At 46.9% G+C, this 21942-nt stretch overlaps 1 protein-coding gene and 1 long non-coding RNA gene across 3 annotated transcripts in view; one reads left to right on the forward strand and one right to left on the reverse strand.

Annotated features, from left to right (window-relative positions):
• TFRC (transferrin receptor) overlaps window positions 1-21942 on the forward strand; it is a 116973-nt gene that overhangs the window by 40172 nt on the left and 54859 nt on the right. The gene's annotated exons all lie outside the window — the stretch shown is intronic.
• Window positions 15778-21942, reverse strand: part of LOC137225095 (uncharacterized) — a 34698-nt gene continuing 28533 nt past the window's right edge. For both annotated transcript variants that reach the window (XR_010943690.1, XR_010943691.1), the window contains exon 6: window positions 15778-16960. This is a non-coding gene — a long non-coding RNA (uncharacterized lncRNA). The remainder of the gene's footprint in view (window positions 16961-21942) is intronic.

The raw sequence follows: 21942 nt of genomic DNA on the forward strand, positions 1-21942 counted from the left end.
AGTTCTCAATGTAGTGCCATTGTCTTGCATTCTGAATGAGTTCATTTGCAAGCCAATTAGTAAACCGTTAGCAGTTTGGTGGGAGCATTTACACCATGGAAATTGCCGAACACTGCAAATCAGTGTAGTGTTAATTCATGCTCCCACCCCTCAACTGATTTATCCCCGACCACTGGGAGACTGTTTGTTTTAAATCTTCCTGGGTGATTCAAATGGGTAGCCCCCTATCTGGAAGTTCAAGTCTGGGAGTCCACCGAGATGGGCAGTAACAGGGACTCTGGCTCAGGGGGGACCCAGACTCGCTTCAGTTTCATCCAGCAAGGATGAATCCCTGCAGGAAGGAGGGAGTGCTCCCTTAGGGAAGTGTTCCCCACCTCCAGCCTCAGGCCTTGTTCTTGGTGAGTCCTAATTTAGATCAAAGTCTCGTCAAAAAGGGTTTAATCGCTATGTTTTTATATTTGCACTGTAAGTAGTTGGTTTGTTTTTATTGTTTGCTGCTGCCATTTTATTCACTACCCTTCAGCCTATTTATTGTGTTTATTTTACTTCTCTTTTTATCTTTCACTGTTAACAGTGAGTAGAGGTGAGGAGAACTGGCCCAGCAGAGAGGAACTGAGGGCTGCAGGGAGCTCCTGAGGCTCTGCTGGGCCTTCCTGCTCCTGCAGCAGGTGGCCAGGGGGAAGTCCTTGATCTTGAACCCAGACGGTTAGGGTCTGCAGGTGGCCCCACTTTCAAAGTGAACTCCCCGTGATTCTGGCCTCTCCGGGCCGAGGAAGTCTGTGAGCCCAGGAGGCTTCCTCAAAGCGGCTCAGGACCTGCCCCACAGAGCCCACAGCCCTCAGAAGCAGTGGGAAATGGGGCAGGAGCCTGGGGCTATCAACAGGGTCCATCAGGCATGGCACGTTTGATGGTGGAGTAGAGCAGACCAAAGGAACAAACCAGATTCATGCGTGTCAACAGGGACAACTCTCGAGACGTGCTGTGGAGTAAAAAAATGCAAGTTGCCCAACCACGGGTGGTACGTGCTGCCATCTATGTGAAAACACCCGCACAAACACAGTATTTTGTATAGGTTTGTGTATCAATAAAGGAATGGAAATGTCTATGTTTTTTAAAGTTCTGGAGCATACATATCAAATCCATAAACAGGAGTCACCCCTGGGGAGGTGGATACGGGGATAAAGATTGAAAGGGATGGACAAAGAAACTTTAGATTTATCAGTAAGGTTCTAATGTTTTAAAAGAAAAAACTCATTTATATATGTAATTGAACTTTTTTTTAAAGTCTAAACTTCTCTGTGTAAAGGCAAAGCATGGGGTTTGGTGTTGGAGGGTGTGGACTGAAGCCCTGCTCCACCCCTTGTTACTCCGTGCCTCTAGGGCTGCCTCAGTTACCGCCTGGGTGAATATATATGTGCTGGTTATAATTAGCGTTTGTTTTAAAAAAGCAGTCTAGAGTCTCTGTAAAGACAGGCTCAAAATACATCCAAGTTCTCTCCCCAAGGACAGAGAAAAGAGAGTGATCAGGAAGGAGTCACTTGAGTCTCCTAAGAGTAGGTCCTGTGAGACTAACATTACTTCTTTCCCTTCCCTTCTCCTCTCCTTTACTCCCAGGAGAAGGCAGCAAACATTTATGATGGCTTTACGGTGCCCCAGGCTCTGTAGTGGGTGTACTCAGAGCTCATTTTCCAGATGTGAACCCTGAAACAGGTTCGGCGATGTTGAGAAGCTCACCTCAGGGGGACATCGAAGATCTGGATGCAGATCTAGATTCACCCAAATCCTGAGCAGCTCACAGCAGAAGCAGCAGCAGCAACATCCACTGCTACCCTGGGATGTCATTTAATCGTCATAAAGAAAAGTTTTATTACTCACATTGTATAAGTGGAAAAAAATGAGATGCAGGAGACGTGGAGTAAGCCAGCACAAAGTCACAGCTCTGTCTCACACCAAAGTCCAAGCTCTTAACCAGGCTACTCTATGGCCTCCCTCCTCTTCCTACCATCTTCCCATGCCCAGGAGATTCTGGCCTCCCCGCCAGGGAGATTCTATCAGAATCTCTAAAAAGTGGAAAGGGATTGAGTTATTTGTAGTGAGGTGGATGGACCTAGAGTCTGTCATACAGAGTGAAGGAAGTCAGAAAGAGAAAAACAAATACTGTATGCTAACACATATATATGGAATCTAAAAAAAAAAAAAAAAAAAGGTTCTGAAGAACCTAGGGGCTGGACAGGAATAAAGATGCAGACGTAGAGAGTGGACTTAAGGCCACGGGGAGGGGGAAGGGTAAGCTGGGACGAAGTGAGACAGTGGCATGCACTTATAAATACTACCAAATGTAAAATAGATAGCTAGTGGGAAGCAGCTGCATAGCTGCGGCTATGCCTAGCTGGGAGATCAGCTCGGTGCTTTGTGACCACCTACAGGAGTGGGATAGGGAGGATGGGAGGGAGACGCAAGAGGGAGGGGATATGGGGATATAAGTATACGTATAGCTGATTCACTTTGTTATACAGCAGAAACTAACACAACAATGTTAAGCAATTATACTCCAAGAAAGATGTTTAAAAAAAAAAAAACATGGAAAGGGAGAGGGCAGCCACATACAGCTCCTGGTGGCAGCCACCACTCTAGACTGGGTAAGTGGATCAGGTTGACTGGTTTATGGGGGTGGGTGCATGGAATCCCATGGCCACCTGGATTGCAGCAAGATTTTTTTTTTTAATTTATTTATTTTTGGTTGTGTTGAGTCTTCATTGCTGCACATGGGCTTTCTCTAGTTGCGGGGAGCGGGAGCTACTCTTAGTTGCAGTGTGCGGGCTTCTCATTGCGGTGGCTTCTCTTGTTGCAGAGCATGGGCTCTAGGCGTGCGGGCTCAGTAGTTGTGGCTCACAGGCTCTGGAGCGCAGGCCTAGTAGTTGTGGCACATGGGCTTAGTTGCTCCTCAGCACGTGGGATCTTCCTGGGCCAGGGATTGAACTCGTGTCCCCTGAATTGGCAGGCGGATTCTTAACCACTGCGCCACCAGGGAAGTCCTACAGCAAGACTTCTGATAGAGGAGATCTTCAGACATGAAAGGACATGAAGGAAACATGGGAGATGAAAACCGATACTGCTTGTATGGTGGGTTGAATTGTGTCTCCTAAAAAGATATGTCGGAGTCCTCACCCCTGGTACCTGTGAACATGACCTTATTTGGAACTCGGGTCTTTGCAGATGTAATCTAGTTAGATGAACTCCTACTGGATCAGGGTGAGCCATAAATCCAATGACTGATGTCCTTATAAGAGGGAAATTTGGACATAGAGACACAAAGAAGACACACATAGAGGGAAGAATGCCATGTGAAGATGCAGGCAGACATGGAGTGATGCAGCTACAGTGAAGGAACATCAAGGATTGCCAGCAACCAACAAAAGTTAGGAAGAGGCAAGGAAGTATTTTTCCCTAGAGTCTTTGGAGGGGACATGGCCCTGCTGACACCTTGATGTAAGACTTCTAGCCTCTAGAGCTGTGAGAGAATGAATTTCTGTTGTCTAAGCCGCCCAGTCTGTGGTAATGTGTTCTGGCAGCCCTAGCAAACTCAAACAACGTGATTGCTCCATAGCTGATGGGGCAACATATCAGCTATGTTGCCCATATCGTGCGGACTTGGGAAGTGGGACAAAGGGCTTTTTCCTTGACCCTAATTTATTTTATTGTCCTCTTGGATGAAAATAAAGAAAATATCTGCCAATCAAATAGGTGGTTTATGCAAAACCTGGAGAGATGGTTCGTACTGAAGACAGGATTTAAATTCATAAACACCTCAAGGAACTGCAGTAATGGACCAAATTTTATAAGTTGAAATTTAACAAGGACAAAGTCCTTTATTTAGGTTCAAAGAACCAACTGTGAGAATGCAAAATGAGGAACCCCTGGCTTAATGCCAGCTCATATAATACAAGGTGTTGGCCGCAACTGAATATGACAGCAATGCATAGCATAGCATAGCAGTTACTAAAAAAGCTAGTACATCTTTAGGGTGCTCTACTGCCAAGGAGAAATAAGATGAGCATCCTGTGGGCCTCTGGACAGGTCAGGCCACATCTAGCACTTCATTCAGCTCTGGGTACCATGTTTCAGTATTTTGACACTACTCAGCGCCCAGGGAAAGAGAGCCAGGAAACTGAGGGGTTCAGAAACTGTCATGCAAGGATAACCAGGGGGTCTAGGCTTGTTTTCCCTGGAGATAAGAAGATGTGGGAACAGGGGACATGTCTTTAAACACTAACAGTTCTCGTGAAGCAGAAGAAATGGGCCGACTGGGTAGTGTTCTAGGAGAAGGCTCCTAGCCAGTGGCTTATACACTGATGATGAGCAGCCATCTCAGTTTTGGGGCACAACTGTTGATTTTGCAGCACTTATCCTCTCTTTTTCCAATAACAGCACCCAGATTTCCTTTGTGAAACCACTCCACCCCCACTTTCTCCATGGTTCCCTGGTGGGCATATGACTCAGGCTTAGCCAGTCAGAGGGCTCAATCCCTTTGGCCATAGCAGTCTGCTCAGGGATGGGCACGTGACCCGAGGCACATCACTGAGTGTCTATCCCAGGCATATTGTTGCAAATACCGGGCAAAGACTGTCTCCTTCCATTAGGATAATGAAGCTGGTCGGATAGAAACCTGGAGGTGCTGGAGGCCAGCTTGCCAAGATGGGAAAGGAGCCTGCTTGAGAATGAAGTCAACACAGGAAAAAAAGACAAGAAATGGAGACAGAAAGACTTCTGCTAGCACCATGTGACCGCCTGGATCCAGCCATGACTGAAGCTTGCTTGTGACGTGACACAGTACAATCCCCTTTATGCTTTCATCCGTTTGAGTTGAGGCTCGCTCATTTGCCATCAAGTGTCCTAACATATCACAAGACAGCTGCAAGAATAGCAAGCTGTCTGATGACATCGTACAGAAGGAATTATAATGGGCGACGTTTAATGAGCACCTTCTATATGTAGAAATTGTGGTAGATTTTTATTTAAAGTTTAACTTTTAACAGAGTTATACGTGCACATAGTCCTACAAGTTAAATAGTTCTGTAAGACTTGTGAAAACAACTGTCTCTTGCGACTCAGACCCCATTTCCAACTCTTCAGAGGCAATCGCTTTCAACTTTTCAGCTAATTCTTTATCTGTTGACTTTTCACTGTGGAAGATGAGGATTTAGCTTAGTTTCGTTCTCCCTGTCCCCACCTCACAGCACGCTTCCCATCCCCCATTCCTCTCCATTTAGTTCTGTTGTAATTTGTAGGTCAGTATTCACTGTTTATACTTTTGACTTTGTAAACTCTATTCACAGCTTATTAGTATACTGTGATTACTTTTTCTTGCACAACATTTTGTTTTTGCTAGAGTTAACAATTGTCTTACATTTTTCGTTTGCTTAGTCGTCTGTATACTTGTTACTAATTCAACCCCAAACTCTCTCCCATGTGTGCAAATCTCTAGTCAATATGTTCAAAACATTAGGTGGTCTGTCGGTGGCATCTTCCTTAGCAGACCTTCTGATGGGCCCCCGTGTGGACCAGTCGCCCTCTAGGCTTTGGCCACAGCTGTTATCCTGGGACCTCCCCTCATCACCAGCTAGAGAGTCCCTTTGCTCCTTGTTTTATTCTTCTTCTTTCTGGGTTTACTATCTCTTGTTCAGAGCACATCCTCGAGTACTTTCCTGAGAAATGGGGTTCATGGAGTTAAAGGTTTGAGATCTTCTCTGAAAGTGTTTTCACACTCACATTTTTTTTTTTTTTCGGTACGCGGGCCTCTCACTGTTGTGGCCTCTCCCGTTGCGGAGCACAGGCTCCGGACGCGCAGGCTCAGCGGCCGTGGCTCACGGGCCCAGCCGCTCCGCGGCATGTGGGATCTTCCCGGACCGGGGCACGAAACCGTGTCCCCTGCATCGGCAGGCAGACTCTCAACCACTGCGCCACCAGGGAAGCCCCACACTCACATTTAATTGCTGTAGGTTGGATATCATTTTCCCTCAGAATTTTGAAGATCTTGTTCCCTTGTGTTCTGGCTTTCCAGAGTAGCTATTGAGAAGGTGATGCCATTCTGATTCTGGATCCTTTGTATGAAACCTGTCGTTTTGTTTTGGTTTGGTTTTGCTTCTTCAAAGCTTGTAGGATCTTCTCATTATCCCCTGTGAGCTGCCCCAGCATATCTAAAGATAAATAAGTCAGTCCCCAAGGGGCTCCAAGGCCAATGGAGAGCACAGGTGGTTACTGTGTAACAACTTACCCCAAAGTTAGAGGCTTCAAACTATAAACATTTGTTATCTCATGGTTTCTGTGGATCAGGAATCTGACGTAGCTTAGCCAGGTTCCTCTAATTCAGCGTCTCCATTCCAAAACCAATCAAGTGACAACTAGGGCAGCCGTCATCTCAAAGGCCTGACTGAGGGGAATCTGCTTCCAGCCCACTCCTGTGGCAGTAGACCCACCTCAAATCCTTACTGACAGTTAACCAGAGACATCTGTTCCTTGTCGCATGGGCCTCCCCATAGGACCGTTCCAAAATGGCAGTGTGTTTCCTCCAAAGTGAGGGCTCGGACATGGAGAGCCCAAGTCAGAAGCCACAGACATTCCTTTTGTAACCAATCTCAGAAGTTACATCCTTTAACTTTTGCCACATTCTTGTCATTAGAAGGGAGTCAGTGAGCCTAGTCCGCACTCAAGGGGAGAGTGTTGCATACGGAAAAATACCAAGAGGCAGGGGTCATTGAGAGCCATCCTACTAGCGGCCACCTACCACAACAGGCAAATGGGTGATTAGAGCACAGGTGGTAAGCGCCTAGAGAAATGAGTGCAGGTTCTGCCTGAGGAGATCAAGAAGGGCTTTCCAGAGGAAGAAGCTTTGGGTTGAAATGTGAAAGATGAGTAGGAGATATCCCAGGTAGACCAGGGGGTAGAAGAGCATCGCAGGCAAAGAAAAAATGTGCAAAAGCCAGAGGTGTGAAAAGGCTTGGTGGGTTCTCGAAGCAACACGGCAGAGCGTGGAGCAGAGGGCTGAGCTGCAAGGCCCTCCCAAGGAGTTGGTGCCTTATCTTGGAGGCGCCAGGGAACCATGACTAGCTTTCAGGGGCGTGAGATGACCAGGTTTGTGTTTCAGGACACTCTCTAGGTGCTGGGTAAGTGGGAGGGCTGGAGGAGCAGAGGCGGGAGGCTGGGCACAGTGAGGAAGCTGCGGCAGGTGTCCAGGTGAAAGTGGGGACGCTGATCTAGGGCGAGGTAAACGTGACCAATGGGCCTCTACAGTGTCAGTGACAAGGGATCCAGCCTGTCTGTGAGCCAGGTGAATGGAGGAGGTGGAGAAAGGAGGAAAGGGTGAGAATGGAGGGAGGTGTTGCCCAGCCCTGAGCCGGTTGACTGGTAGGCAAACAGTGAGCAGGCAGGGTCTTGCTCCTGCGTTATGGGAAAGTTCGCAGGGTTGGGTGGTGACCTTGGGAGGCTGGGAAGAAAGGTCAGGGTGGAGACGTCAGTGCCATTTTGGGTCCCCGGTTTGGTACCAGGAGGCCCGTCTCTAAGTCCTGTCGATGGCTCTCCCTCCGTACCTTTTAGATGGCTGCCCACCTGTGGCTTAGAACTCCAGCCCACCCCAGCAGCCTTCAGAGCTAGGCCTACCTTTGCCCCTCCGAAGTTCATGGAAGACCTTGAGCCTTTGAACTAACAGCCTTATCGCCTCCTCTTCCTCTATGTGACTGTGGGCAAGTGAGTCACTTTTCAGTCTTCTGTCTATAAAATGAGGGGCTGGGACCAGCTGCTCCCCATCATTCCTGCCCACGCTGACTTGCTGGGAGCCCATCTCTCACCCATCTCTCTGGGCTCCATGGGCTCCAGGCTGTTTCTGTAGCATGCGTTCCAGCCACTCTGATGGCTACCTGCTTTCCTCCTTCCTTCTGCTCAGGCCTGCCCTGCGGAGCCCAGAGGGGCTGCAGTGAGCTCAGCTCCTTTTCCTTCTGCACACAGTTTTTGAGGTTTGGTCTTGTTTCCAGTGGAGCACTTCGGTACTGGGACCAGGATGTCCTGGCCTGGGATCTGCCCAGCATACTACGAACCATCAGGCAGGCAGAGTCTTGCAGTCCACCCCCTTGCTCCAGACAGAGCTACTTTATTTATCAGAGATAATCTTTAAATAGGTACAGAAGAAAAATTCACACCTTCATGGTAACACGTTCATAGTTTACAGATCCTCAGTGGTGAGGTTCTCTGGTGGATGTAGCCTAAATCCTTCAGGGAACCATAAAAGAGAACAAAGCTGCCCTCTAAGGGCTCCTGGATAGAAGACTCAGACTGGGGCCGGCCCCACTCAGCTTTCCCTCTCCAGAGGGAGGCCTTCCCAGCAGGCCTCCAGGTGGGAAGGGGACCCTTCTTTGCCCTCCTGCGCTCTCTGACTGGGCCCAGCACACACCTGCCTTGGCCCAGAGCTGCAGTTGCCTTTGGCATCCAGAGGGTCTGAGGATATTATGTAACTGATCTTGGCCAGACATTCTGGTTCGGCAGGTACAGCCTGCAAAGTTAAAAATTGTTCTAAAAATGCAATGCAGCTGCCTAAACACACAGCCCTGGAGGAGGAGGCTGGCAGGCAGAGGCCACAGTCAGCAAAAGGAAGTGTCTTCCACGGGGACTTTGGGTCCAGTGCTCTGACACCAAGGGAAACATCAAACTCGGGGACCAGTGGTACATGCCTGCTCCCCAGAGATAGGTTTTGTGGCTTAACACCCTCTGAGCTTTCTTTCTTTCTTTCTTTTTTTTTCTGGCTGCGCTATGCATCCTACGGGATCTTAGTTCCCCAGCCAGGGATCGAACCCATGCCCCCTGCAGTGGAAGTGGGGAGCCTTCACCACTGGACCGCCAGCGAAGTCCCTGAGCTGTTTTCTTTAGAACCTACTGTGTCTCCCTGTGAGAAAGCTGCTCTGGCCCCACCTCCTCCATAATCCCATCCAGTCTCTACCTGTGTCTGTTTTGGGGTCTTGCTTTTTGTTCTTTGATGTCTTGTTCCCTTTCCATACTTTTAGGCACCTCTGACCTTCCTCTACTTCTTCTTTTCTGGTCCCTTCTCTTCTTTCTTTTCCTTTTTCCCCCTCCTTGCTTCCACTCCCCTCAACCCACTAAGTAATGGGGATGGGAATTCCTTTTTCCCCCTCCTTAAACTCTGCCCGCCTTCCTAAGCCCCTGGGACTTGTCCTGGTAGAGGGAGGCAGACTCTGGTCCCTCCAGCTGTGATCTTGGGGAAGTCCCTTCTCCTCTCTTGGCCTCTGTGAAACGGGGACGATAATATCCACTTTATTTGCTGCTTCACAAAATGTTTGTGAAAATCACAAGAGGCGACACTGACTTCTGTACACATATACAAGGGCTTAAAAATTTTTTTCCTTCAGTTCATTAATTTGTTACATATTTGTTAAACACCTATGATTTGCCAGGCCTTATGGTAGGTTCTGGAATATAAGGAAAGATACTGATGGAGTAGGCCCTGAACCTGCTCATTAGAATCACATGCAGGGCTTCAGAAAAGACAAACTCCCAACCTCCACCCAGACCTACATGTCAGGGTCTGCAAAGATGGGGCCTAAGGAGGCAGGGGTAGAGTCTGTGTTTTTACAGCTTCTCAGGTAGGCCCCACCCTCAGGCTTGGAAACCAGCGTGCTGATGAGGGAAGGAGCTGAGGGTGGGCTGGGAGGAGGGAGGGCAAAGCCAAAAACTGGGAAGACATAGACAGGCAAAGGTGAGGATGGCAGAAGAAGATGGTGGAAGAAGCTGGTGACAGAGAACCAAGACGGCATTTTTCTCTTGCCTCTTGACTAGGTCTGTCCAGGTATATCTGTTGCCAGACTGGCCAGCGATTAAAGGCCTGTGATGGAGTCCTTTAAAAAGTAATGAAGGACTTCCCTGGTGGTTCCGTGGTTAAGAATCCACCTGCCAATGCAGGGGACATTGGTTCGAGCCCTGGTCTAAGAAGATCCCACATGCCGCGGAGCAACTTAGCCCATGAGCCACAACTACTGAGCCTGCATGCCACAACTACTGAGCCCGTGTGCCACAACTACCGAAGCCCACGCGCCCTAGAGCCTGTGCTCTGCAACAAGAGAAGCCACCTCAATGAGAAGCCCACGCACTGCAACGAAGAGTAGCTCCCTCTCGCCGCAACTAGAGAAAACCCATGAGCAGCGATGAAGACCCAATGCAGCCAAAAATAAACAAATAAATAAATAATTTTTTAAAAAAAGTAATGAAAAGAATCACAAAGGAAATGTAGTAGTTCTAATCATTTCTTCATGATTGGTGGCTTTCTCCCCTCAGCTAGGATATTTTATAGGATATTTTCCACAGATCTGCCTTCCCCTATTTGCTTTGTCTAAAGGACCATTCGAAAAGTAGGCCTACGTTTTCTACTTTTTCTTGGTATACTTATAAATAAAAAATAAGGTTTGTTTCTTAAATATTCGTGATATTTATTCTGATGTTTATGAAGCAATTACTAAGTTTTGTTGCCTAGAAATTTAAACTTATGCCCATTAAGAAATGAAGGAACAGTTAAAATAAAAATCTAATGCCTCCAACCATGATGATTTCATATACATTTTTTTTTTAACTTTAAAAGGGTCCTTTAAGAAGGAACATAATCTGATGTTCAGTAATTCATTCTACTACAGTATCTTTTTTTTTTTTTTTTTTTGCGGTACGCGGGCCTCTCACTGCTGTGGCCTCTCCCATTGCGGAGCACAGGCTCTGGACGCGCAGGCTCAGCGGCCATGGCTCACGGGCCCAGCCGCTCCGCGGCATGTGGGATCTTCCGGACCGGGGCACGAACCTGTGTCCCATGCATCGGCAGGCGGACTCTCAACCACTGCGCCACCAGGGAAGCCCCTTAAGTGTAATTTTGAAAGGAAAAAGAATAGATGACAAACTGGAGAAGAATCTTGCAGCAAATAAGACAAAAAATTAGGTTCATATATAACTAATCAATACTGATAATAAGCAAGGAATATGAACTAAATTTCTTTCAAGAGGAAATTAAACAGTAAATAAACACCATGCTGTACCAGATTTGGTTAACCATATTCAGTCATATTAACACCAACACTAAAGCTCTCTGCAGAGTTGGTGAAGACCCGCTCACACACTGCTAGAAAAGTGAAGATTGTTACGCTGGGGAACAACAGAGCCATAAAGGATTAAAAAGGTATAAACAAGGGAGGGATAAATTGGGAGATTGGGTTTGCCATATACACACTACTGTAAATAAAATAGGTAACTAATAAGAACCTACTGTATAGCACAGGGAATTCTACTCAGTACTCTGTAATGGCCTATATAGGAAAAGAATCTAGAAAAGAGTGGATATATGTATATGTATAACAGAGTCACTTTGCTGTACACCTGTACAGAGTCACTTTACAACACAACATTGTAAATCAACTATACTCCAATAAAAATTTAAAACAAAACAAAACAGGAAGGCTATAAACAAACATGTATTTATCTTTAGCTGCAAAAAGAAGCAAACTAAATATTCAGCAATAAGAAAATGAATAAATAAATAATGGTTCATCAACTTGATGGACAATCAGCCTGCCATGAAAAATTCTATGTGTGAAGACTATAGCGTTATGAAAGAGCATTTATGATGAAATGTTAAGTGATGTGAAAAATATAAAACAGATTACAAGTGCAGTGATATCAAATATGTATGTATTTGGACAAACAGGGAAGACTAGACAGAAAGAACATCATTGGGTTAGAACGCTGAGATCCTATAAGGTGATTTATTTTTCCTTTAACATCTTTGTATTGTTTTTACAATAATTCTTTTTAAAGAGAGGTCAGGATATGGGTTAAAATGTGGAATGATTTGGGAAACATGCTCCCATGCTATCTCCTCCTCTCTGGAAGTCTTGCCCAGGTCCCCCGTCCTGCCAGCCCTTGCTGTCCACACCCTGGGAGAGTCCTGAAGGGAGCCAGCTAGGTAAACTCCATCTCAGCCACGAGCAGGCCCTGGCGCCCGGGCGCTCCCCTTTGCTGAGCCCGCCTCCCTGCCAAGCTCTTTACAAGCTTTATCTCAATTTAATCCTCACAACTGCTTGGTGAGGTAGGTGCTGCTATCTCCATTTTCTAGATTTAAAAACGGTCTCATAGAGAGTTTGATAACTTGCCCAAGGTCACAGGGTAAGGAGCAGAGCCAAAGTCACGCTGCTGCTGCTAGCTTCTGTGCGCTCCACTGTGCTGGCTTCTCTGGGCAGCCCTGCCCCGTGGCTTGCTGTGCAGTGGAGTGAGCTCCTTAACCTCTCTGATCTCCTAGTCATTTGTAGGTAACAAGGAGAGGCGCCCTGGGGAGGAACCCACCTCCCTGGTTCTGGGCTCAGAGCTCCACATGCATGTGAACAGAGCAGAGGATGGTGGGACCATCAGCTCCACTGACTCGCCTGTGCATTCATTCATTCATTCATTCATTCCATGCATGTCTACCAAGCACTCTCCCTGAGCTAGGCACTGTGCTACCTCTGGGATAGCATAGTAAGGCTCGGTCCCCATCTAACAAAGCGGGGAGGACACATTAACAGAGAAGCATAATGAAATACTCTCTCCATTCAAGTATCCCCTCCTCAGAGAAGATGCGCCGCACCATGAGATTAATAGCATCTCTTCACGACCATTCACTCTCCCGTCATTCTGGTGTTTCTTCATATTAGTGAAATTCTTTTAGTGTTTATAACTTCCATGAGGTCAGGAACCTCTCTTGTTTACTTCTGTTATTTCCCAGGGCTTAGCCCAGAGTAAATCCTCATGCATGTTCACTGTTTACTGAATTATCTTAATGAATGAAAGTGTGGCCAGCACTGTGGTCGACATTTGTAGAACCGAGCAGAGCCGGGGGAGGGGGGAATGATTTCAGGAGGAGGATAAGGTGGTGGAGAAATTGTGTTGTGGGACAGTTTGGAAAAGGGCGGGAATGCACTTCTTTGGCAAGAGGTCACCAACACACTAAAGACCTTTTAAACCCAGAAGAGAGGTATCTGCGGCTATGGAATGACAATCAGAGGGTCTGAGCTAGAGGGGCCCCAGAGCTCATCTGAGCAAATACTTAACATCTCCAGCTTCTGTGCTTTGTGGAGAAAAAGAAAAAGACTCATGGCTTTAGATGTCAGCTGTTTTAAAGAGACATGCTTTAAAAGATTGCATTCCCTTCAGACTAGCAGTATATTTCCTATAATTTGGCCTAATCAAATAATGACAAGATGAAGGCAAAGATGAGTACAAGAATGGTCATCCCCGCATTGTTGATAATGACAAAAAGCTGGAAAAGCATTGTCCAACCACAGGGTAATGGTTAAATAATGATAGAGTCATGCAATGGAATAGTACGTACACATTGAAACATATGTGTAGCCCTGCATATGTATAGCGCCAAAAGTGTACTCAAGAAGTGTATGTCATGAAGAACAGTGTTCCCAAACAGTATGTTTGATATTATTTTATTTTGACAATTTTATATTTATGTATGAGACAAAAATATATTGCTTATCTCTGGTTGGTGGGCCTACAAGTGACTTCTGTACTTTTTTGCTTATTTTTTTCTTAGAATTTCTGCAATAAATATAAATACTTGGACAATGAAAATGAAAAGAAAAGAAAGCTAAATACACTCTAGGCTGTACTCTGGAGGTAGGGTTTAGGCGATGTGACCTGACAGGTGTGAGCTGAATAAAGGGAAAAGCATATGCGATCTCAGGGAGCAATATCCTCAGGGGAGGAACTTCAGTTCTCGTCCATCCGCAGAGGAAACCAAATCCTCCCTGAACGTGGATGGTATTGAAACCCAATCAACTAACTCTAATAGGCTTAGTGTTCATTCAGTACACTGAAGGCTTAGCCTGCCAGGTGCAGGGATCATGGGGCTAGGATGCAAAATTGATTTCAGGGCCACAGGGTCCCGGTCCAGTGTGAGGTAGAGGTCAACGGCTCCATCCCAGGACCCCAAGCAAGTGCCAGCTCCCTTCTAGGCACTGGGGTGTCTGATCCTCACACACACAGAGGGGTGGCAGAGCCTCCTCCCTGGGGACCCCTTTCTTGTCAATCCCACTCAGGGTGTTCTTCCATACTCCTAATTAAGCTTTCTGCCACTATTATTACAAATATAATATTTTCATTGTTTTCTGCTCATTGTAGAATCCTTGAAAGATATAACCATACATATGCTTGGAATATATCTGAATTATAAGGAAGAAAGTTATCACCGATAAACCCGTGCCCTGGAATATAACCACTAATTTTTTTAGTAGACTTCCTTCCCCACTTCAGTGCATAGACATAGGCATAAATGGCATCACCCCGTGGGGTCCTGATCTCTTCATTTACCATCAAGCATGCAGTCTCCCCAGGTCCCTGGGAAAGCGCCTCGCAGCCTCACCCTGGGGCTCAGCTCCCCAGGCAGGGCTTGGCTGGTGCTGGTGGACCTCTGACTGGACCACCTGTAGAGACTCAGGTGCCTCTTCCCCTCGGTGTGTGCTGTCCTGAAACCCCACAAGGAAGCAGATTTCCTTGGCTGTGGACTAAACTCATGGGGAAGGGCACTTGGAGGCAAAGGACATCAAGTTGGAATTAAGACTATGAAAGCCCCTATTACAGTATGTTTTTGTTTATTAACAAAATCAAGACAGCACCCTGCACAAAGGAACACCAATAACATTGCCATATCCTTTGTTTCACATGACAGGCACCACGCCATTTCCATTGTCTGGCTCTGGCTCTACACAAACTTCCCAGGGTCTCCCTCACAGGCCCAACGAGACCACTCCAGTTTTGCTTGGTTTTGCTGCTGGGTAATTCACACAGAGAAAGCTAGGGGTTCTGACTGGTTTCCAGAGCTTGACCGTTGCTGAGTCTCTGACTTGGGAGCAGGCTGTTCCCACCTCCTGACTAGGATGTTGGCCATTTGTGTGGCTCGGTCAGCCTGTGGGACCCTGGAGAGTCCCCATCTCTTTCCTCCCCATCTGGTCTTCTTGCGATAACCCATTGCTGCCAGGGTCCCCAGATGGGCCCCACCAGCCTAGTCTACACAGGCCCAGGAACCCACCCCCTTATCCCACTGAGCTGGCCCGAGGCCAGGGTCCACTTTCCTCAGCTTCCCACATTTCTCCCCAGGCTCTGTTATGCAAGGATGAAATCTCTCCTCCAGCCTCTGGTTTACCAGAAAGAAATGGGATGAATTAAATGATGACCCGGAAGTTCCTGAAGCAGCTGAGATGTGGTGGAAAGAGTAAACATTGTGCAGCTGGGAGATGTGGATTCAGGTTCTACCTCTGCCACTTCCTAGCTGAGTGATAGGTTTCAGAACCTCTCTGTGGGAGGCAGAATAATGGTCCCCAAGGATGCCCGTGCCATGATCTTCAGAACTGTGAAGGTCGTACATTACATGGCCATGGCAAAGGTGACTTTGCAGATGTGATGAAGTTTCCAGACCTAGAGATGGGGAGATTGTGTGATGAGGTTTCCAGACGTAGAGATGGGGAGATTGTCCTGGATTATCCCTGTGGGCCCTGTCTAGTCACATGGGCCCTCAACAGCAGAGAGCTTTCTCTGGCTCAAGGCGGAAGAGAGATTAGTCACAAGAGGAGCTCTGAGAGACTCAAAACATGAAAGGAACTCAACCACCACTGGCTTTGAAGATGGCGGAAGGGAGCTGCAAGCTGAGGAGTGCAGGCAGTCTCTAGAAGCTGAGAAGGGCTCCCCGCTGACGGCCAACTGGTACCTCATCCTACACTGCATGGAATTCAATTCTGCCAACAACCTGCATGAGCTTGGACGCAGATTCATCTTCAGACCTTCAGAAAGGAACACAGCCCTGCCAACACCTTGATTTCAATGTCGCGAAACCCAAAGCAGAGGACCAGCTGAGCCGTGCTGTGCCTGCACTGCTGACCTACAGAATGGTGAGATGATGCGTTTGTGTGTTATTAAGCTGCTCGGTTTGTGTTGATTTCTCACAGCAAGAACAGAAGATGGATATTCTCTTTGAGCCTTGATTTTCTCAGCTGTAAAGTGGAGACAATGCTTATGGTAGGCATCTTGCCGACTTGCTGTAGCAACTGAATGAAATCAGAAGTACGTAGGCGCTGTGTAAACTGGAGAGTACTCTACCACAGAAGGCTGGAAGTTATTCTATCACTGAGTATTCCGCCCTTTAGGAGCCACAAGCTAATGCCTCAGCCCGGAGAGGCAAAGAGAGGAAAACTCAGCCCACCACCTGGTATCGACCCGAATTCCAGGTACGTCCAAGAATAGTGGTGAAGGGCTTTGATTCCTGGAGGCTAGGCCAAGGTGGGCCCCCTCCTCTGTGACTGTGGAAGGGAAGGGCCCAGGTCAGAGGCAATGAGGAGCCATTCCTGGCTGCCCTTCAATCCGTCTGGCAAAGCCACGCTGCTGATAGGCACACCCGAGGTGAGGTGAGGCGAGGCAGGTAAGGTGAGGAGACGGAACGTCACGAAGGGTACTTCTCCCAGCCCTTCCCTTCTCTTCCTGCTTCAGTTCAGCAAGTCAGGCCCTACTGTGCCCGAGGAGGCAGACGCAGAGATTCCAGGGAAATGGGAGCCCCTCCTGCCGCCCAGGGCACCGTGCTTCTGGCTCCAGTCCTGCTCTCTCTGCAGTCAGGGGCCCGCTCGCATCCCCCAGGCATCTGAGAGGTGTCCGCTGCCCCTGGCATCCCCCCTTCGCAGCCTGGTCCTGGTTGAAGCTGGGGGTGTGGGTGGGGCATGGCGTGACCCCTGAGCTGCTTGGAGCCTGCAGGGGGCAGTCTCCAAGCTGCGAGCACAGAGAGGAGTGTTGGCGACTTTGTCACTGAGCCTCCTGAGGAGGAGAGAATAGCCTCAAATGTGGGAACTGTATTCTTCCAAGGCAGGTGGGGGATGATGAACCCTCTTCCCAGATCCTGTGGGAAGATAAGGCCACAGTGGTTGAGAGACAAAGTAGTCAGGGATTCCACTGCCTGTTCCCACTACCCCCCAATGGACAATTCCACCCCCAGGGAGGCACCTCATCAACCCCCCTCCCCAATACACATAGAGCAGCCAAGTTAGAAGGGCCCTTTGAGGCTTTCTGGCCCAAACTCCTTGTCATACGCTTAGGAAACTGAGACCCAGAGAGAGGGATCCTTCCATTACACAGGCCATTGCTATGAAGTCAGTGATGAGGCCTCAGACCTTATCCCTCTCCAAAGTTCACACACTATGCCTTCAATGAGCTGTATCAAAAAGCAAGGTCAAGTCTCAAATGCCCCCCACCTCCACCCACTGCCAACCTTTTCACCTTATATTAACTTGCAGCTTTTATATTCTAGACAGAGATCAGGCCATCCTGTTTACTCTTGGCCGGAAGGGCTTATCGCAGTGGTTACCACATTTTCCCAAGATTAAATAAAAACAGTCACACTTCCAGATATTCACTCATTTATTTATTATTTATACCACACCTACTTCTAAAACATATTTGAGATGGCTCACAATAGAAGCCACACATACTACAGAACTATTCAAAAGTGAATAAATGTTCAGACAGTCAAACCTTTCAAGATTTTCAGACTGTGAGACTGATTTTGTTTTTTAAGAACAAGAGGTATTTGACCTCAGGTACTTGAGAGTCAGGTCCTGAGTGTGACTATTTAAAGGTGTCTGGTTAATTTGAGTATTTAATTTGAGTAGTTAATTGGAGCATCTGATAGAGGGTAGGGACCAGGGGTAGGAAAGGACAGGTATCAGCAGGCCAAGAGTGAGCGTAGGAATGAAAGGTTCATTTTTTTCCTACCCTCTTTCTTCCTTCTCGGATGCTGAGGTGTGATGATGTGATACCTGGAGCTACGGCCACTGTCTTGTGGCCGTGAGGCAAAACACACCCAAAATGCTGACGGTGATGGAAGAGAAAGGGCCTAGGTCCTTGATGACAGAGGTGAACTGCTGAACCAACCCTGAAGAGTGCACCATCAGTTGTCTGAGAGATAATGAAATGTTTCTATTGTTTAAGTCACTGTTAATCAGGTATTCTGTTACTTGCACCTGAATGCATTCAAACTGATAAAATGAAGCTCATTGTGGGATGGGATACAGTAGAAGCACAAAGGATGGCTGACATGTTTTATCCAGATGGATCATAAAAAGCTTCTCAGAAAACAACCCTGAAGAGGGTCTTGAAGGATGAAGAGGAGTTTGCTAGGCAGGCAGGGGAAGGAAGGGCATGCCAGGCAGTTGAATAGCATGTGAAAAGGCATGGAGGCAAGAAGGAGGATGCAGGTTAGGGGGGCCACTCACAGATTGCTGAGAGGTGAGAAGGCATCTGGTGGAACATGAACAGAGCACAAGGGACCAGGAGTCAGAATAAGAAGTCTGGACTTGGCTGAGTGGGCAGTAGAGAGCCAGTGAGGGGATTTAAGCAAGGGGCTAGAAGTGGGAGCAGGAGGAAGTCAAGCAGGTTACAAGACATCCAGGTGATTGGGATCCGTTGAGGCCGGGTGAATGTTGAGGACGGTCGAAGGGACCCAGACCACTGAGAGGGAGCCAGAATCAGTGTTAAGGTTTTTTGCCAAAGAATTTCTCACCTTTGTTTCGGACCTTCTCGAAGGGACTCTGTTTTGTAGGAACCAATCACCCTGAGGCTGGGAACAGTCAATCACACAGAAAATCAGCAGCTGCTGGAGAAAGCCTGACAAAGATCAGGAACCCTCCAAAAGAACCTGCCCGTGTGCTAGCACTTCAGAGCATCTGGCCAGACCCTTCATGACACAAATGAGGAAACTGAGCCTTGAGCAGGGATGTGGGCTGAGCAGACCACACAGCTACCTGGAAGCAGAGCAGGCCTGGTCCTTGGATTAGCACTCAGCCTCAGCACCCCTCAGCTCCTCTCCTAGGGACACATGGCCGCGGATCAAAAGAGAACAAACGAGAAACCCGGGCCCAACAGGATGACACAGCAAACAGAGAAGACGGATCAACAACGTTTGAAGCATATGAATAGGGCCTGTCCCCCAGCGTGAGGAAGTTAAAGATAAAATTCCTTCAGCTCATACTGATTACTTTTAATACCCTTTCAGAATTCCTAAGGAACTAAACTTTTATTCAAAAAACTACAAACAAGCTTTGAACTTGTTTGAAGATAAAAGAAGTACGTTATGGCCCAAGGCTGGCGAGGGGAAGACTTACAGGTATTTTGAAACAAACTTTGGAGAGTTCATGACAGTTTGAAAGGCATTTTGCTAGTAGACGGCAGATGTGTCTGTCACCGCCCAGCTGAGACAACACACAACAGCCTGAGTCTTCGAGAGAGCAGAGCTACCCAGAGCGCCTGGGCTTAAACCCCAGTTTCATTTACCAGCTGTGGGCAAGTCACCTCACCTTTCTTGTTTTGTTTTCCTCATCTGTAAGTAGGGATGATAATCGCAGTCACCAGCTGGTAGAGCTGTTGTGAAGATTTATTGAGTTAGCGTTAATGGCGAAGAGTGGTGGTTGTACTTTGTTGGTGTTAGTTATCTTTATGAGTTCCAAAATCTGGGTGAGGAGAAATAGCCCAGCTGCAGCCAGCCTGCCTGGGCCTCCTTAGTCACTGACCACTCACCTGCGGGTAGCCGGGGATAGGCTCCTGCTATTAAGGGTGGTCCCTGGACCAGTGGTAACCATTATCTGGGAGATGGTTAGGAAGGCTGAATCTGAGGCCCCACCCCAAACCTACTGAGGCAGAATCCTCATTCTAACAAGATCCCCAGGGGATTCAGGTGAGCACTGGGATTGGTCACTGAAATGAGCACTAAAGGCATCTCCAAGTGGAGGGGCCTCGGCCCCTTTGTGGCCAGGCCCCTGCTGGCCCTCCTGGTCCTGAGACCAGGGCTTCTGGAGCTGCTGGAGATGCCTGGCCCCAGGGCCTGTTCATCCTGACTCTGGCTTTCTGCAAATATTGAGGTCACTTCCATTTCCCTGTCTCTGGTTTGGGTCCAACAGGTGGGGGCATGTGGGAGACACTGACCTTGCCTTGAGTTTACCTGGAACAGGGAATTGGTGATGCATCTTCTGTGGAGCCGCTAGCTTTTCCCTAGGGGGATCGTATACAAACTCCTGTGGCATGTAGAGCTTGAGGCAACTTTCCCAATAACCATCCAAAGGTCAGTGCACCCTGCCACTGAGACAGTCATGGGGCTGGCTGTGGGGATGACTAATGCCAAGAACTTGGGGTCAACTAAAAACCCTCAGCAAAGCAGAGAAGGAACCATTCATCCAGTAATCCTCTCCAGTAACATTTTTTATAGACTGTATTTTTTTTCCTTTTTTAAAATTCTTTTTGTTGGATTATAGCTGATTTACAATGTTGTGTTAGTTTCAGGTGTACAGTAAAGTGAATCGGTTATACATATACATGTATCCACTCTTTTTTAGATTCTTTTCCCATATAGGTCATTACAGAGTATTGAGTAGAGTTCCCTGTGCTATAGAGTTATTAATTATCCATTTTATATATAGTAGTATATAAATGTCAATCCCAATTTCCCAATTTATTCCTCCCCCCCTTTCCCACCTGGTAACCATGTTTGTTTTCTACATCTGTGACTCTATTTCTGTTTTGTAAATAAGTTCATTTGTGTCATTTTTTCAGATTCCACATATAAACAATATCATATGATATTTGTCTTTGTCTGACGTACTTCACTCAGTATGACAATCTCTAGGTCCATCCATGTTGCTGCAAATGGCATTATTTCATCCTTTTTTATGGCTGAGTAATGTTCCATTGCATATATATACCACATCTTCTTTATCCACTCTTCTGTCGATGGACATTTAGGTTGCTTCCATGTCTTGGCTGTTGTATAAAGTGCTGCAATGAACATTGGAGTGCATGTATCTTTTCGAATTATAGTTTTTCCGGATATAAGCCCAGGAGTGGGATTGCTGGATCATATGGTAATTCTATATTTAGTTTTTTAATGAACCTCCATACTGTTCTTCATAATGGTTGTATCAATTTACATTCCCACCAACAGTGCAGGAGGGTTCCCTTTTCTCCACACCCTCTCCAGCATTTATTGTTTGTAAATTTTTTGATGATGGCCATTCTGACCTGTGTGATGTGATACCTCATTGCAGTTTTGTGTGCATTTCTCTAATAATTAGTGATGTTGAGCATCTTTTCATGTGCTTTTTGGCCATCTGTGTGTCTTCTTTGGAGAAATGTCTGTTTAGATCTTCTGCCCATTTTTTGATTGGGTTGTTTGGGGGTTTTTTTATATTGAGCTGAATGAGCTGTTTGTATACTTTGGAGATTAATCCCTTGTTGGTCGCTTTGATTGCAAATATTTTCTCCCATTGTGAGGGTTGTCTTTTCATTTTGTTTATAGTTTCCTTTGCTGTGAAAAAGCTTTTAAGTTTAATTAGGTCCCATTTATTTATTTTTGTTTTTATTTTCATTACTCTAGGAGGTGGATCAAAAAATATTGCTGTGATTTATGTCAGAAAGTGTTCTGCCTATTTTCCTCTAAGAGTTTTATAGTATCCGGCCTTACATTTAGGTCTTTATCATAGACTGTATTTTACTTAACTGGCGCAAATGGTTCCACTTGCTTTAGAAGTCAGAAAAGCTTTGGTGTTGCTACTAAATATTTGAGTGACCTCAAGGAGGTCACTTTCCATGTCTGGGCTCATATGGGATTAGATGTAAAATGAAGGAAGTTCTCTAAGATCCCGTCTCTCTGTTCAGGAGTAAGGGTAGATATGCCTGAATTCGTAAATGGAGGTCAAGTTAAGAAGGACTTGGAAGGTCAAGCTGTGAAATTCAGACTTGATGCTCTAATCTGCACTGTCCAACATGGCAACCATTAGCCACATGTGGCTCTAAACATTTGAAATGTGGCTACTCTGAACTGAGATGCTGCAAGTA

Source organism: Pseudorca crassidens, chromosome 5 (assembly GCF_039906515.1).
Source record: "Pseudorca crassidens isolate mPseCra1 chromosome 5, mPseCra1.hap1, whole genome shotgun sequence".
Classification (NCBI taxonomy): Eukaryota; Metazoa; Chordata; class Mammalia; order Artiodactyla; family Delphinidae; genus Pseudorca; species Pseudorca crassidens.